This window comes from Simochromis diagramma, unplaced genomic scaffold (assembly GCF_900408965.1).
Source record: "Simochromis diagramma unplaced genomic scaffold, fSimDia1.1 OVJJ01000123.1, whole genome shotgun sequence".
Classification (NCBI taxonomy): Eukaryota; Metazoa; Chordata; class Actinopteri; order Cichliformes; family Cichlidae; genus Simochromis; species Simochromis diagramma.
The window spans coordinates 1,791,851-1,810,569 of NW_024386778.1; the positions used below are offsets into that span (position 1 = coordinate 1,791,851).

The 18,719-nt window shown below is 41.9% G+C and overlaps 1 protein-coding gene and 1 long non-coding RNA gene across 3 annotated transcripts in view; one reads left to right on the top strand and one right to left on the bottom strand.

The window, feature by feature from the left end:
- uvrag (UV radiation resistance associated gene) overlaps positions 1–18,719 on the top strand; it is a 92,772-nt gene that overhangs the window by 52,348 nt on the left and 21,705 nt on the right. The window lies entirely within an intron of this gene.
- On the bottom strand, positions 937–17,433 carry LOC120721128. The gene is made up of 3 exons (XR_005693119.1): positions 17,422–17,433; positions 16,420–16,424; positions 937–1,080 (listed from the first exon to the last, which is right to left on the bottom strand). It is a non-coding gene; the product is annotated as an uncharacterized LOC120721128 (long non-coding RNA).

Below are 18,719 nucleotides of genomic sequence, written 5' to 3' on the forward strand. Positions count from 1 at the left end.
ATGCAAAGCTCACAACACTCATCGACTCATTAACACTTTTAAATTAGCGCCAATTTACAAGTGTTAATCTGTGATCGTTACCTCTGCCAAGGAAGTTATGTAATGGCTTCAGTTTGTGTTTGTTAGCAGGGTTACTCAAAGTTATGGATGATTTGCATGGAAATTTTACCAGATGTGCAATTTTGGAATCGAGCTGCGTGTAGATCCAGGAATAATTTATAATTCCAGGATAGGATGAAATTGTTTTTTGATGTCATATCTCACATGTCAAATTGGACGTTGTGTAAAAGTTAAAACAGAATGAGATGAGTTGCTAATCTCATAAACCCATATTTGATTACCAGTCGAACATGGAAAACATTTCAGATGTTTTTAACTATTAGTTCATTTTAAATTTAGTGGCAGCAGCAGTAGGCCTGTTCGATATAACCATATATATCGGATGACGATATAAAAATCGTTTCATTTTACGCTATCCTTTGTTTCGTGGTGTCGCAAAATAAACTGTTTACAGCAATATTTTTTAATCGTTCTGATGGTCACTGTAGAGGCTATATTCATTTCTTAAAGTTCTCTATTTCTCTTATATTTAATATAACCTGTTTTTATGCGTTGTCGTTAGCAACAACGACGGTAAAACCTTCACGTGTCCGCTTGTTTATGTTCCACATAAACCTTTCACAATAAAGCTCAAGATCCTGTTGAGACTTTTCAAAATAAACTGAATCACGTGAAAGAGCAGATTATTGACGGACGAGAAGTAAAAAAGAGCCGCCAGGTGCTAAAAAATAAAGCTTAGACTCAAACGTTAGAACAGGCTTTTCCCCGCAGCACGCAGTGTAATAAATACTCACAAAGGAAACGGCGGCCGTTACAACTTATGTCTAAAAATGTATCGTTTCATGCATCGTTAAAACACTCGACTCCAGCTACACGACGCGCAGCTGGAAACACTTCACGCAAGTCGAGCTGCCCGAGATTCACAGAATTTACAGAAAATATTAAATTTGTGATTTATATCGTTATCGGACGATAGATGTTTTATATCGGGACATGAGATTTTGGTCGTATCGCACAGCCCTAGCAGCAGGTCTCAAATTTGGGATGGAAAATAAGAGCCACTGAAAACAAACAGCTGAAAGAACATTTTGCAACGAATTGGTTGAATTGGCAGCAGCTCAGTAACAAGATTTGCTATAAAGAGCATCTTACAGAGGCGGTTTTTCAATAATCAGAGGTTCATTATTTTGCAGTACAAAGTAATATTTTGAGGACTTTGAATATCATCATCTATTTTTGTTTGATGATCTGAAACATGCAAGTGTGGGAAAAAAAAACAGCTTAAATCTTTATATGTGACTGTATATACTTAATAGCAGGAACAATTTATTTTTGGATTTGGTCTTTTCATGTGATCTGTTGAACTCTTGACCCGTCTCGGTTTATTGAAGTACGTTTAATGTGTTGACCTTAGTTACGCCCTCCAGTTATCCTCGAGTCATTTGGCACCGACTTTTAACAGTTTGCGTTCCACTCCCTGTTTTCCTCCTCGTTCGGCCGAGGATGACTGAGCTCTCCACCTCTTAACTGGGCCACTCGCTCTAACAGGTGGCTCACTTCAGAACGCGGCGCACTGGGAGGTTTCAGTGTTAATACTACACCACGAGCTTCTACCCAGCAATAAAATCTGCCATCTTTCCAACAGCATCCAAGAATAAGAAAATAAGTGAGATAAGAAAACATTTTAGACGGCAAAAGAAAATAAGTGCTGTCTAAAACCACTAAATGGAATTCACTGGTATTACCGTGTCATGTAGCTAAATGATGATTTGTGTCTCATGATTTCAGAAGGGAAGCTATTATTCACGTTAATAGCAGAATGCACGTTGTTAGGTCAGTGTTCTTTGTTGATTAATGCCAAACTAATCCAGCACTCATTCCATCACTGCTTGTCAGTCTAAGCGATCTCTTGTCAAAGGTGAAATATTTGCTGGGCTGAGGTTTGTATTTTTCTCTGGATTTTACTGTTTTGTAATAACTGTCAGGGCTAAACACACATGCACATGTTCGAGCACTCACATATGTACACAGTCATGCATTCACACTCGCAAAGCCTTGGAAAAGTTTGCAGTAAAGCTCAGATGAACATATACAAGTTTGTGTGCAGGATGTCTTATGTTCTGGTGTTGTATCGTAGGTGGATTCAAATTGACTGGAAGATCATTTGGTGTGCAATCATCTCAGTTTAGTTTTTTTTATCAGAGCCACACATCAGCTTTGTTTCACCAGGCTCAACCACATAGTGACATCAGATGCAGCACAGCATGCTCTCTCCTGCTGAAAGTTTAATTTGCCCACTGATTGAAGGCACATGCAAGGATGGCTTGGCTGCAGGAGAAATATTCCTAATCGAAATCAGCTTATCCGTAATGCAGATATTGTCAAGTAATATTGTTGAATTTGTCGGTTCAAAATGTGGCAGTGATTCATAGAGAGGTCTTTTTGGGATTTCAAGAGTAAAGCGTATTCTTTAGACACATTCCTTTTGTAATGATGAAACTGGCCTTATATATGGTGCTTCAAAGGAATCTGTTCCACTGCAGAGGAACAATGAGTTCCAGACAGCTGGACGTCCTCACCAGTGTCCATGAAACCAATGCAGAAAGATTCAAATTAAAGGTTTGAATCCAGATGGAAGCCTTAAGCTACAGCACAGGTGGGTACATGTGCAGAGTGCACGATAACTTTGTAAAAAGAATCTGTGGAATGATGAATTAATAAAAAGGCGGCACGCCTGCTATTTGCCGATATGCAATGCTCGCAAAGCCTCATCTGTGCAGTAACAGAATTCGCTACACAATAAGTGTAAGCCTTGCATGTAGATTCCCAAGTTCTCTTTGCTGCTGTGGCCTCTTGTTTAGGAGAGATCCAAACACTTTGTCTTTGCTTTGTTGACCTTGAGAAATGTGCCTCTAGCAGCTCAGAGGAGCGTTACTATTTTTACAGGATAAAATTTCAGCTTTCGTTCAAAGCACTTTATTATACATTCCATGTGTGCGTCTCCACATTATGGATGAGTTATCAGCTTGACTCCAGAGCAGTATGGTTGTGCCACATGAGTAGTCCAGCTCGATGCTGCGATTGTTTAAAACCTGAAAAAACTGAAGAAGTGGTAAACATGTCACAGTCAATAAAATGCAACGCTCCACAAACGGAGCTTCTTCCTCCCAGTTTGGCTGATTTCTGAACTCCACATTAAGCTGTTCACTTCTCTGAATGTAAGCTATCAGTTTTGTGGTCTCTCATCACAAAATTTCAGGGTTTAGGACTTAATCCCGGGAAATGCAGTCTTAACTCGTATGTAATGTCTCCTTTAAATCTAATTAGAAGTCATTAACTGTGATTGTCAAGCACTTTATCAGCTGGCTGACTTTGACTTTTTACTTTTACTGCTCTATGTTTCCTGTCGAGGTTCTTATTGGGGCTTTTACTGGGAAATGGCTCATTTATTGACCCTACACTTTAAGCTGTGGTTTTCTCTGGCTAATATTATTTTCAAACAGACGGCTTTTCTAGTTGCAGCAGAGAGTCATTATTGAGATTGCGGTTTTTAAATTTTTCTTTGTGTCTTTGGAGGCCTCCTTGTTTTGAATCAGCCACGTTAAGCAGTCATGCACAGCTTGTCCAAAGTCTGGCTTTGCAGACAAGTAGAGGTCTGGTTTCACAGCAGGCCCGACTGAAGGTCTGATTGGTCTTTGGTGGTGACTGGACGCTGGGTGGGATACATTAGCTGTCCGTCTACTATTAAATTGCCTTGTGCGGCCGTGTTTGAAAGTGATACAGTCGAAGCTGGCGAAGGATCTGTGCCGTAGCGGGGCGGGGCGACCCTTCTTTGATGTGGCAGAGGGGAACGTTTGCTCCTATTGGGATGGAGAAGATGCACTGAGCATCCTGGACGTCAGCTGATAACAGGCTCCTGTGCTGCTCGTTCAGCTTAATTTGTTTGAGGATAAGAAGTTTAAAAACAAAAGGCTATGAGGAATGTTCGGGCTAAAGTCCAGCTATTCTCCCCAATTCCCTCTTTTATTTCTTGTGTAATCAGAAAATATTGCAAAATTTGCAACGCTTGAGTGAGTCACAAATGTTTGTTTGGAAACTTTGCCTTTTTTGTTAACATGTATGTTTTCTTTTATTCCAAGCTGAGCCGATCCCCAAACCTCAGAGTTTGGAGAGGATGTGAGAAGAGTTTTTCTCTCTCTTTGCTTGGCTGTTACATGAATGAATTACATGAGTTTTTTTAAAAGTATGTAAGTGGGCCTGATGTATCCATCTACAGGGAGGCATAAGTGTTAAAGTCTGCCTCTCATCTACACACAGAAAAACCCACCGAGTTAGGGTGGCTGAGTGGAGCGGCTTATTGTCATGTGCTGCGTTTCCAGATTGCCAGCTTTATCCACCATGCTCTGTTTTTGGGAAACAGGCATGTGGGGCTTATTAGATGACAACTGATGCTACACGAAGGAGCCATGCTTTCAACAGGAAGAGGTCAACACAACAGCTAGTTCTCAGACTCAGTGCTTGGTATATCATATTTTGTGGGCCTCGGGCACAGGAAACCAAGTATTGGGATTTAAAACACAGTAAATCTGTTGCAGCCCAAGCAGGTCACCCCTGGGTTCACCTTTATTTCTGTCTACAGGAGAAAGTCGCTTGTATTCTTCCACCTGCCAAGTCTCTGGGCAATTTCACACCATGGTCTAAAGGCAGAGTGCCATAGCGGTGGTCTGGGGCATACGTCAGAGCGCCTGCTGTCATTAAGAGCGGCAACTGTGGCTCCATAAAACACAGCTATGACTCATGGGGGAGCCTACTGCATTTAGTGGTTAGTGGAGGTGGCAGCAAGCGCAACACGAGCTGGTTGGCTGGAGGTATTCTTGGTGCAGCTCCTTTGGAAAGGTTGTTTAAAATTACAGCAGTATACAAGAGTTGGTGTTTACAGTTGGATGATGGGAACGAGGCTCACAGGAAGCTGATTCTGCTTCATTCATATATGCTGTCACCTAGTGTGAGTTCCTTAACTTTGGATAAATAGTGAAATGGGAGATTTAATACTAAATATATTCTAAAAACATGTCAAACTAATTTTCAAAGTTAAGGATTATGAACATAAATCAGAGCATACAGTGTTGCGGTTGTGTTGTATGGTCACTCAGCCCCTAATAGTAAAATTTATATTTTGCTTATTTCAACCATCCACAGCGAGCGTGTTTGGATAAAATACAACAGGGGAAATTGTCCTTTTTCCCTCACAGACGCCGCTGAAACCAAAGTTAGTCAGAAGTCTGACAGATTTGTAAATAAAAAGTGAGCTGGCAGGAAACTGGTCTCGTTTTGCCATCCTAAAAAAGAACATGGAAACGTTACTGTGTCTCTTCAGCTTATGGTGAGGTGTGTGCAGGGAAACCCTTTGACCTGATCGGCTCTTTTGTTCATTGTTGCTCTTCTCTCATTCATCTCTGTTCAGTTCCCATGCTCCAGTCCAAGCTTTAGACCCTCCATCTCTTCGCCTCTGTGACAGAGTTTTTGACCCCAAGTCACAAGAGATGGGACAAAATCTTGGCATAGCCCTCTGCTGCCATTAGCTCATGTGATTGCGCTTCGATAAAAACCATATGACCCACTCAAAGACACGCAGAAAGTGAGCATTGCACAGCTCCCTTCCACCTCATAACTCCCCTCCACCTCAGACTGAGTTGTCACCATGGTTAAAATTCTCCATGGGAAACTATCTCCAGCTATTACCTTATTTTCTTTAGTATTGCACATGTTGGAGATGGTACAGGTCGATGGCTGACCGGGTTTTCCCTTTAAAGAAACAATGGGTGGACCGTATTTGCTCACGAACTCAGTTTTTCCATAGTTGACATTCCTCCGAACAGTTTTGTGTTTACTCCGTCTGCCAGCCTGTGATTCAGAGGTGGTGGTATACAATGATTGATTGTTTAGTAGTCACATGTAAATGATCAAAATGTGTGTTCTTGCTGCCCGCTTTTGTGTTTATGTGTATGTATAGTGTAAATGCAGGGATTCTAATTTCAGTTTTTTGCCACATCTTGCAACATCTCCTCATTCTTAAACAAACTGAATAAAGTAGCAGTGGAACCCAGATCCCGAGCTTACTTTGAGGCTTTCACGTTTATAAAGAAAAACAAAGAAAAAAAGACAACGTTTGGCAGCGATTTATCTTTCAGTTTCCGAGGCACTGCTTACACAAGAAAAGTCCTCCTGTATCCGGCCTTATCTGCAGTATTTATCCTTTTTTTTTCGCCTCTGCACAGCTCAGATTCCCTTGAATGAGAGCAGAAACTGGATCTTCAGCCTGTTTCTCCAAAGGCTCTTTCTGAGAATTTGGAAGCGTTTTAGACGAAACTATTCTGTTTCCCTCAGAAATCCGTTGGTGTTTCTCTCCTCATCTAGCTATGACTTTGCGGTTTGTGACTCACTTTTTGGTGCGTACCAGAGAACATTCCCAAAAGCAAAAAGAAATCTAGGAAGAGAAACGGCCGATTACATCTGCACTGTCGCCCCCTCCACCCAAAACAACAGCGATCATTCTCCGGTCCGGCTGCCTCAGTGCAGACCTCATCTCAACAAAAAGAGCCCTCGATGTTCAGCAATCGTAACGCAGCCCACTGTATGCTGTTTGTTTACCTGAACCCTGGACCGCAGCTCTCCAGGCTCTGCCACCATTTTTACTCTAGAACAGACGGAGCCTGGAAGTAATCAGACCATTTCAACTGCCGGCTGCCACTCATTGTCTTCATCATTCCATAACGGCCACATCCGCTTTCTATTTCAAAGGCATTAATATGATACAACACATAATGGGCAGGACAGGCACCGGAGTACACAGCTCTAAATCAATCGCGTATCCGTCACTTTCACCTTAACAGGAAAGAAGAAATGAGGTACTAGGTGACGTTCTGTTTTCGGCCATAAAGGTGTCTGTTCTCCTCCAGGCTGGTGAACAAGAGCTTGAAACGCTAAGCTTTGAGCATCATCTCCCACATGGCCACATGCTATACAAATGTTGGATAATCATCCGCTCGTATCTAACAGAGGAGAAGTTATTGAGCCAAAGTTTAACAATGTGTTATGCATTTAAAGGCCATTAAGGTGCCACTTTTAACAACATGTCTTTACTCCACTTCATTATTCTACTTTGTTTATCACATTTCAAGTGAGAAATTCTTGCTGGCAGCTTATAAGCAGGTTCAGTTGAGAGCTGCATAGATTGTATAATGAAATTTCGCTTCAGCTCGGCTTGTTGGCAAAGGTCGAGTCTGTAACCTGCACTGCTCCGTGATCTCATTTGGGTTGTGCTTTGTAGGTGTTGGACAGATAATATTATAACAAGAACAGGGTGTTTGCAATTTTGTGTGAAATAATGCAGATTGTAGTTAAATTGTTGCGCTTTCATGTTGTGTCAGACAGAAACGACTTTGGATTATTGGAGCGACTGCCTGTGTTGGTTTTTATTTTTATTTTTTGGGCACATTTAATTTGTATTATGATAAAAAATCATTACTCACCCTCCTAGTTGAATGACTCGGATTACTTAGAAAACATTTGATTAGCATTAATCCATCAAGGTAATCGATATATTGATCGAACACTCGTAGGAGTAAGGTGTAACACATCGTCTGAATGTTTCACCTTCTGAATTGAAAGCATTTGAATAAAATGAAGTTAATGATGTGGGAAGAGTCCAAAGGTCACATGAAAGGAGGTTTCTAACCAAACTTTAACTTTTTGTCTGTTACATTTGTGTGTGCGTGTTCCTGCATGTCTGTTGTAAAAAGGAAGCAGCTATATTCACGGCTGCCGTCTTGGACCAAACTGAACGGATGTTTTGCCGCATGATTTGGGAGCTGCTAGCGGTCTATCTGCAGGAGATGTGAAACTTGATCATCTCACTGCTACAGAACCGGAAGAACAGCTACTGAGAAATTACACCAGTTCTTCTGATGTTTGTAGTAGAGGCTGTGGGGGAAGCTCCTTTGTGGATTAGTTGTTCTGCGTTTCTCTGGAAAGCCATATTCAAGCTATCCATTAACCAACGCCAGACTTTAATGTACACCCCTCTTTGCCCTTGGGTTTTCGTAGCCTTACTGTGTGGTCCCTATTTTCCATCACAAACTTTTGTTGTTAGCTACAGCTTGCATCCACTGCCACTTATTGGCCAGAGAGAGTTGTTGGCGGGACCCTTTTTACAACCCAAAGTGGGAGCACCCGTTTCTATAAACAGATATTTACCATATCCTGCTGTGCCACGGAGATTGCGATAGTTTGGCTGTGGCGTTTGACGTTCTGCTCTCAGATACCGTTTCTGGGAATTGATAGATGCTCCAGAGCTGACCAGGACAATGAAGAAAGCCACCTTTGTAGTCTGTCAGCTCTAACTTGCCTCGAGATTTACAAGCAGGTCTCAGACCACATTTCTAAGTGTATGTCACTGTTCTGCGGTTTCCACTTATGGGCGTGTGTACGTAGCGAGGCTGTCACTGCACAGCGATTATGCCTGAGCTCTGAGCTTTTATGAGAATTCCTCTGGACAGCCACCTATGACTTTATGAAACACTTAAATTCGTCTAATTGAATTTCCACATTTCGTGGTTGGTAGTTCTAGGTTTGTCCTTCGCCGCAAAGAGGTACCACAGGAGCTAGTTCCACTACAGAGAAGAGTAAAAGTAAATGTTAATCCTGTCTGTGTATAAGGGAAAGTCAGTGATTGGAAAGAATTCCATATGAGGAGCAGTACTGAGATTGTTTTTAAGCCCCAGCCAGTGTGTCGTGTCTCTAGTTAGTCAAAGCCACACCGTTTTGCTACGTGCAAAAGCTGATGGTGTGTAGGCTCACTCGTTGGGCGGAGGGGACCTACATGTCATCGAGTAATCTGCATAAAGAATTTTAAATAATAGGTTGAGATCCACGCATGATAAGCAGCGATCTTGTGCCATGTTTCATTTGCTTTTGTGTATCATCCTTTATAATCAATCGGTGCAGTCGTGTTATGGTTATCTTAAAATGTATTTTTCCCACAGGTCAGGCTGTGGATTTTTTTTGGCACGGCGGTCTAAAAAACGAGGGCTTTGCTGAGATTCTGGGTGTTTAGAGAGTGTTGGCTGCTCTGCTCCATCATTTACTTAATAGTGTGTCTGCAGTTTCCAGCTGGTTGGAATTTGTAGCCGAGGCCTGTGTGTTTGGAGCTCGCCTCGTTTCACTAGCACTCTGTTAGAGCGTCGAAGCCTCTCTCCTCTTTTGTCTAAAAATGCTGACTTAGGTTAGAATTAAACAAACTTCTCAACAGATTAATGGAATGGGAGGAAGCCGGGGGTTTGACTGGAGGTTTTATCACTTCCTTTGATCGTGGTTATTTGATGGTGTGTTACAGTATCTGTAGTGTTTGGATCCATTCTGTTTCCCTCTTGGAAAGCAGACCAAAGCACACAAACCAAAGGATTTTCTCTGCTTTTGGAGGCCAAGCTTAGCACCAGAGGTCCCTGTTAACTCGTCGTAAGAGAAGACGGGGCAGAGAACGAGTGTATTTTATATCAGCAAGTTTAGAACAATTTGTTTTCCTTTTTAATTCATCAAACCTCGTGTGTGCTCTCATATGGGCTTATGTGAGTAGAGGTATTTGTTCTTGAGTGCTGGCCTCATTACAGCTCAGTGATATTAAACAGCTCTGAGAATAAAACAATGCTGGCCCCAGGTGGTCAGTATTTGAAAAAATATCAGCCATTCCAGCTCTGCGTTCGTGCCTCTAGCCGGTGCTTTTCCTGCCTCCATGTGGATTTCATTACAGCCCTTTGACTCTGGCCAGTCGGCAGCCTTTGATCTGAATTAGCACCGCGGCTGTGGTCCACAAAGTCTGTACGTTGGGCGCTTATCATCGCAAAATTACTGCCTCTATCACTAATTTAGGTTTGTCAAGTGAATCTCAGAATTAGTCTCTTTCTTGAAATGCCACTCTCTCCAACACTCCCGTCTGCCATGTACAGTCTCACCTCATTAGGGCAGTGTCTCTCCATCACCCCTGGTGTCAGCTTCAATTAGCTGGCAAAGGTGAGAGGATGTGGGTGGAGTGTCCTTACTGTCATGTCATCATCCCTGCCATCCAGCCATAGCTAAGCTTTTTTGTTTTGTTTTGTTTTTTTAAATTAATGAAGCGTCTATGATGCGCCCAAGCCTGCTGCCCCAGAGGTCACGTAACCATTTTACAGTTGTTGAAGAAAAGAGGCTAAGTGGCTCATGAAAGAGCTGTTAAATAAACACCGGCTCACGTAAAAAAAACCCAAAAAACTGAGGGAGTTCTGTCTTTGAAAATAATTCGTCTAAGCTGTTTTCTGTAAATCTAAATAACGTATTTTCTTTCACCGTGGTCTTGAGACAAGACTTTCCCAGCACTTGCAGACACCTACAGCTTTAGTTCATGATGCAAACATATGCACGATCAGATATATAGTGCAAGAAGCAGCTGCACACTGATGAGCTGAAACATACATACTCACCGTGGAAGCTCAGGACTTATGTAAAGATTTTATCTGTTCTGACAAGGGTGAAATTGTTATAGCCAGAACACCTCGGCTCATGGGCTGCTCTCAACCAGCAGTGTTGAGTAATTACAGACAGTGGTCCAATTCAGCATCATGTTGGGGGATGTGCTGAACCACGTCTGATCTGCAGTGGGTCCAGCTCAAAACTTGTGGGATATAAAGGATCCGCTGCTCTGATCCTGTTGCCAGATACCACAGGGCACCTTCAAAGCAGTGGGATGAAGCCACGCAAAGGACCAATAGCCTATTAGGCAAATTCAGTTTGAACATTCTGAGCTGTCGGTGTAGATTTTACCGTAATATTTACTTATGCATGTTCAGCTGTTAGTAATGATCACTGTTAGAGGAAGTCCCCTTCTTTAACTTCCTTCTAGAGGAAAGGCTTTCCATTTAACAGCCATCCTGATAATGGCAACACACTTATTTACAGGAAGGAAAACTGCATCTATAGAATAATTAGTCAAATTTCTTAATACCCACCCCACCAATTGCCAAGAAAAACTATAAGTACACTTAATTAGTTGTTGCACTGTGTAATTTTTCTTTAGATTTCTGCTGGGGAGTCTTTGAGTTCTACATTTCTCTCTTATAATGTCCCTCTTTCTACTTCTACATAAGCTATATTACATATATATATATTCAGCTTTACTTTACTGCATATCAACTGTTGTGTTTGTTTTGGTGCTTCAGGTTTTTACTCACCCGTTATGACGCCAAGCAGACATCTCTAAAATTTTAGTGGACAAATTACTACCAGTGCCATGGAAACACCCACCAACCTTTTTTTTGAATGCTAAAACATGTCTCGGCCAAGTTGTTGGCTCGTGCTTTTCAGAGCAGTTCGGTTGCGTCCTGCCTCAGTATCCAACTATAAATATAAACACAAATACACATGGTGTAATCCTGCGTCAGCGCACATGTTTTTATGTCTTTGGAGCCTCAGCCTTACAACTGTTACAGCAGTCAGAGTGAAGCAGGTTAGTGTTTCTTGAGAGCTGGAGGGTATCTCTCTTTACCACTGCTGGGAGAGCTGAACGACCAGAGAAGTTCACCTGTCAGAACTAGTGCTGGGCCATATCATACCGTTCACGGTAATACCGGTATAATGTTGGGCAACGATAAGAAAATGAAATATGGCGATAGAATATGGGTAAAACACGCAGGCGCAGTGCCTTTGTTTTCATACGCACATGGCGGAAAAAGCATGGCGGCGACGGAGAATAAGAAGGGCGAAAGCAAACCATTGAATGAAACGGATGAACCAGAACTGGTTTGTAAAAAATGCTGCAGCTTCAGTGGTGTGGAACTGGTTTAGCTTTCGTCCGTCAGATACACAACAAAGCACTATTTTTGGTAGAGCATGCTAGCGGGCCGTCGTTATTACCGTGTTTTTTTTGGAAAATACGGCACACTTAAAATCAATCCTTTGATTTTTCTGAAAGTCGACAGAGCCCCTTATAATCCCGTGTGCCTTATGTATGAACTCTGGTTGTGTTTACTGACCTCGAAACGATTTTATGTGCACGGCGCTCGAAAATCTGTCAAATGTTTCAGTGCGACTTTGCTGAACTACGAAGCCGCACCGCTTGATGGATTGTGGGAGCGTTACGGCTGTCGTAGGCGGAGCCTCGCGGAGTGATACGTACTGTGCTTCAACATAATATTACCGTATTGTGTGTGTATAACCTCTTTTTAAGTTTTGTGGATGTTATACATGGTTATGCTGAGGATATGTCGGCCAGTTTCCACTGGAAATCCCTTTTGGTTAAACTGTCAGTGAGGAGTTTGCATTTGCACTTTTAAATTTTTATATAACTTTAATGCAGATAAAAAACAGCTGCTTGTTTAAGTGAAAATACATTGCTGTGTCTGCTTGGCTGTCTCCACTTGATGGCCTCATCTATTGGCACTTTTTAGAGTTGTGATCAGCTGGAGCAGCTCCAATGAGATGTGCTGTGTGAACAGCTATTTGGATTACCTGGCTTTGCTTTTATTTTGTCAAATTTCATCAGATCAATTTTCGTCTTTCTTTGTGAGAAGATGTTTTAGTCGGGTCAATGAATTTGCAGTTTTATGAGAGCTGGGTTCCCTCACATTTCACTGCAGCCTTCAGTGCAGCGGTGGCGTTCGTCCAGGTTAGAGAGTTTGAAACCGCACGTTCAGCCTCACACTTTCCCCCCTCATGCTGAATTAATGGAACAATCTACATAGTTGGCCTACACAAGTGTGTCTGTGTGTTGGGGGGGACTTGTCCACACAATAGCTATTTGTTCCTTGTTCCATCTCTGCTCTCTCTCTTTAAATCCCAGGCATGGTTGGTTGGTTGGGAATTAGGTCATATCTTAAAAATATGTTGGTTTTCTTATTATGAAAATCTCAAGTGTGTGTTTTTGTAAGTAATCAATGCACTTCAGATGTGTCTGGGAAAGTTATTTGGTGCTTTCACGCTGTGGGATTAAACTTAAAGGTATGAAATGTTTGATGTGCGTTTCATATTGTGTGTATATTTGTCTTGCCTTAGCAGATGGAGGCTGGCAGTTACTCAACAGGAAGTTGAGTAAATTATTGTATTCTAGGTAGATAAAGAGCCGTGAACAGTTTTTTACTAAGCACACAGTCAAGCAGGTCAGAGGACGGTATGAATGATGGTTGTTATAGTAACCTAACCAGATGTGAAAACATTTTAATTATTTTCTTTTCATTGTATTGTTGTACATGAACGGATTTTCCTAAATCTTGCCCCCGACACATGCCGAATAATAATTAAAGACCAAAACTAACACTCAAACTAATATTTTCATACAATTTAAAAACTATAAACAGAAAGTAAAAATGAAATAAAAACTAATTAGAAGTATGACTCAGACATTCTACTTCCAGATTAGATCCTAATCCTCACCTGATGTGAAGCAAATCATGCATTAAACACTCCACATCCAGGTGTAATCAAATATGATGTCATTTGAATTACAAAGTTGTAATCAGCGATTTCTTTCTCTCTATTGGACTGCTTCATATTCAAACATTTCAACCCTTTGGCAATGTAAAAAAAAAAAAACAGTTTAAACATGGTTAACGCTCTGCTGGGTCACAGCTGAACGAACCCAGATGATCGGGAATGCTCCGGGCTCTCCAAAATAAACGGGACCGAGCCGATCCTCTTCCTATGTCGTAGCAGGTTTTAATTTGATACTTGGAACCGGTGAAAGCCGAGGCTTCTCCTTTTCTCGTGCATTACTGTATTTGCTGTGTTTTACAACACACTTTGTTCATAGTCGTATTTGTCGGTCCTGGTTTGCGGCACTTTAATTACTCATGTGCCATCTGATGGTTTAAATCCCAAACGACATTAACACAAGTCAGTCTTTAATCCTTCCATTAGAAGTCTTTTACATAAGTGTCCTTTCTGAAGCATAATGAAGATTTTGTCTTTGCCTGTAGTTCTTACTACAATCTACTGGTAATATTTAATATTTGCATCTTCGTGGCTGATGTACAAATACACTTTTAGACTATTATTCAAATCCAAAGTGCAGTTTTTCTACTGAAGATGTCCATATTACAAGTGGTACACATACAGTGGATATATGAAATTCTTCTTGTTTTCCTTTTATCCTCACAGAGTCAAATTGCTCCACGGGGCAGTTTAATGTGGCACATTTTATCCAGTAAACTCGCAGCAGGATCTGACTGCAAGTCCCTTTGAACTCTCTGAAATATTGAAAGTCTAAGATTTCATCTTCAGCTTTCTGCTTACTGTTTTGATAGGGCATGTACTTGGCCAGCGAGCTGTACTGCAGCCCAGACGTAGTCATTTTACTGTCATCGAGGTTGTATTCATACTTGACAAACTGTTTCGGTGACGTAGGCTGAAAGAGGTTTTAATGCTATCTGCCAGATGCAAATGTTTGCTGTTTTTATGTAGTGTGAAATAGTTTTTAAACAGCCAAACCAAAGCCCACATCATTTATTATTCATTCTTCAGTTCTTGTCATGGCTCACTCATGCTTTAGACTTAAAAATAGACAGTTAAACTAAGCAGACATTTGGATAAGTAGCTCTCTCAAGCATCACTCTGAAAGCAATACATTTCCAAGCTGGTAATTCGGACAGATGAAAAATGTGCACAGAGTTTTCCAGCCCAGGCTCTCCCTGTGACCTCGGATCCAGCGGTAAAATTAATAGAAAATCTCAGTCGTAAAGACATCCACAAAATAAAGAGGAAACGAAAAGAAAATAATATGCCCTATTCACCAGAAGTTAAATAGACTCGGAGAGAACATGTGGGCAGCGTGAAGCTAGGAGAGGCACCTGCCCACAAACCATATATTCATCCTCTGGTCTAGTATTTTCCAGGGGCCTTGTGGAAACACATGTATTAAAAAACAGGGAGAGAAAAATTTCCCCTGTAAAACACCGCAGCGCTTTAATTCCAAGTAATAAAACGAGTGTGATCAGACTCGCGCTATTTTTGAAATAAGTAAGTTGTCGTGAGTATTTGTGGTCTATTCAGGAGAAGCGTCCTCCTTCACTGGATCACTACGTCTAACGAAGAGTACGGTCGATGTGTGCGATGAGCTCTGATGAAGCTCCAGTTTCCTGTGCCCTTCATTCTTTGGCACCAGCTGCTGTTCATTCCACGGACATGTGTGGCTTCACGAGCTTTGTGTGCTTTGTACTAGAAACTACAAAGTAGTGAATTACCATACTCTGCTAGGTGTGCCTCATCCAAGCACCGGGAGTCCTTATGAGAGCTGCCATGGAGGATTGATGATAGCCTTCCATGCCAGTACTGCTGACAGGAAATTGGAGTCGGTGTTGTGATTTCACACAGAGAGCTAGCACGCGTAGGTGTTGGGTTTCTTAGTTTGTGTAGTGTTACAGTGGCGAGGGTCATTAGCTCGAGGGCCGGAGCGACACTCGAGGAGGGTGGCACCTCTAATAAGTGACTCTGTAGCACGTTAGACAAGCTGCCTGCTGCACTGATCAGTACTCACTCAGGAACCACATCATGGCACTGCAGCACCCACCTTGTCCTCGCAGTGCTCGGGCTCAGAGGAGACTACCATTGGTCTCTTGCCACCAGTGGTCTCCCTAACTGAATTTCCTATTCGTCTCATACAGCCTTTCCCGTAATTATGTAAATCTGTTGACTGAATTTGGCAGCAACACGATACTCGGCAAAGTGTAACAACAAGTAATGCGACAGAAGAATCTGGTTTGAATTAGGGCTCTATTTGAACCGGACCCAGGCTCAGTGAGTACACCACACCTGTATTACATTACCAGAGTGTGGAGGAGACAGAGGGAGGGAGCGGAGAGGGGAAAAGGAGAAAGCCAACACAGTTAAAAAATGTTAAATGCAGTGGGAGAGCTTTCAGTATGAAATACTAAGAGCTGTTTTATCACACGCTTGCTTGACACAAGAGACGGGAACAAAAATGCACAAAAATGACTGCATTTCAACCGTTAAAGGAGGAATTTCAAATTCTTGTGTGACGATATGCAGTCATGCAGTTCCCATGAAGATATCAGTGGTTTGCTTTGGGTTTCATGCATTTTTAAGCGATGCTGCCACTGTGCTAAAGCCAATAATTTGGTCAAAAACCTTAACCTGAAACATACTGCTGCACTGTATAAGTGTGTAGATAGATAGAGGACATTTAAAGCTCATTTAAACTGTTTCACATTAGAGGATGTAGTGCTGTAACGCTTTAAACTGTAGCAAAGTGGAAAATGAGAGACTTTTGTTTCTTTAGTCCTCGGGGTTCTTGTTTGCAAAACCGTCCACTTGCATTACCCACACTGTAACGTGACCTCTGACGGTGTGGTCACACGCTTAGGGATGTCGGCCAGTAGGAGCTAATGTAACCCAGGCTTCAGTCGAGCCTCCTGCACTCAGCTGAAGTCTGGGCACACCCAAGATGATTTAGAGACACAATTGTTTTTGTCTTTTTTTCCCCAGTGGATTCTTAAAGTAAAATGTTTAGAGTCCATAAGTACTGTTTCCCCTTTCCTTTCCGTCACTTTTCTCCGATCTCGCTCAGGTACCCGGATCCTGGATGTTAGACATTATGTGCTGTAGATTAGTTACAGGCCGCTGCGAGCTGAGCTGTGGAGCTTTAGATGATAAGGGCAGATAAAGTCTTCAATGATTAACCCGTGACTTTCATTTACCACGGAAGGAGTCGCGTTACATCTTTTCAGATAGATGTTAACATTTAGCTACATTTCAGCTCCTTTGGAAGTTCTCACTGTTGCTTATGCTGTGCACCTCCCCGTCTACATGAAGGGCTGCTCGGTAGAAGAAAGGGATTTGATTGTTTAAGCCTGAATGTGGTCTCAGTCTGTTTTCTATCAGCCGCTTTGAGGCAGGTCTAAAAATAAAAAGCATGATTTAATGTTTGGTTGATTTAATTAGTGAGAGTAAAACTCTAACTTATTTTTATAGCGCCTGCCCTGCATGTGTTGACACTTTGCTGGAATTGACGGAAGCAGTTTATCAACTGGTCAGCACTTAATGTTGACAAAAAATCTGATAATGACTTGAAAGACACGATCCAACTCGTGTTGAATCAGTATGTGTTTGTGGCGGCGCAAATCATTTTTGCCTCAATATGGGCTTCGATTTCAGCCAAGGTGCAGATGCTCCCACCTCCAAGAAAAACAGAAGAAATGGAGAGCTTACAACATTACTCAGTAGTCTACAGTGCTTTTTTTAAGCAATAGGTAATTCTTTAACTCCTAAAATAGAAATATGAATTATGAGCTCCTATAACAGTCGAATCATTATCCTTGCCACACAGACGCACACTGTAGCTGTTCAGCCTCTCCTCTATGGTTACGCACGTCCGGAAGGACAACAGGAAGTCTAATATTAAATCGTGTTTTTCTAAAAGAAAACAAAACAAACATGTGAAGCACCGTTTTTTTGAAGTATACAACACCTGAAGAAATATTACTGTTCTACTTTGTTGATGCGACTGGCTTCTTGTTTGGAGCCAGGCTGTTCACTCGAACTGTGACGTGGGTGGACCGCTGCCCTGCACTGGTGTTTGAGCTATGAATGGAGTTGCCTGCGTTTGCATGCAGCCCACTTCTAATCGAATGTAACTGGGTTGTTTTAAACGAAGAAATAAAAGAAATACTTAGGCTAGAAAATAGTCATGCTTTTTTTTTTTTTTTTTTTTTTTTTTTTTACAAGTTGTGTATGACATGGTGGTGATTCTTTAAACTCTAAAGATGTGGGAAGTCTTTCTCGTTGGTAAGCAAACGCTCGCAGTGTTTATGAATTCTAAGCTTGGCTCAAAGAGTGGATGATGATAGCCGTGGCGTGTATTCAAGGCCGGAGAGCTGCTCGGAACTTAAGGGAAGTGAATTTTTGTTGTGAATGAATGACCCTAGCCAGACTCAAACAACTTTTCAGCCCTCCTCTGTATATTTATTCAGACACATGAAAGGCTCTGGTGATTAATCAACTTGGACTTCATGTTGTGCGCTGTGCTGCACGACAGTTGAGGTTTTGAACCTGCATTGCACCACTTGACGTTTTTCCTGTCGGATAACTCAAAGCCGCAAATGCAGAATCTAAAAACAGCAGGTCGGCGATTAACACGACCACGTACAACATTAGAAATGCTCGTCCTTCTGTGAAACGTCACTTTTTCTCACTACTCCCATCTGCTGCCCTTTTGTCTCGGCCATTTTGCGTGCATCCTGCCCACCGTTTCAATATAATTCATTTAGTGGATGATTGATGGCTGTACAGGCTGATTTTCATTATGGGCCTACTGTGTAGGATAGAATAGGCCAGATGGGTGGAATCATAGGAGCACCATACTGTACCAAACATAATCAACCATTTCTAATCCACCAGTGAGCTAGAAAGAGATTCTCAGAGGGGACGTTCTGTTTAATGGAAAGCAAACGGGGTTGAGGAGGGGAAAAGGCAAAAAAAGATAAAACTTGGAGATAAGACCAGAAGGTATTTCTGAGTGTAACTGCTGGTTTCTGGTATTTGTTAGTATGAAGCTAATACTAGCTTTGCAACATGCCAGTAATGTATTTAAGTTCACATCCAACTACTAGCAAGCCTGTTTG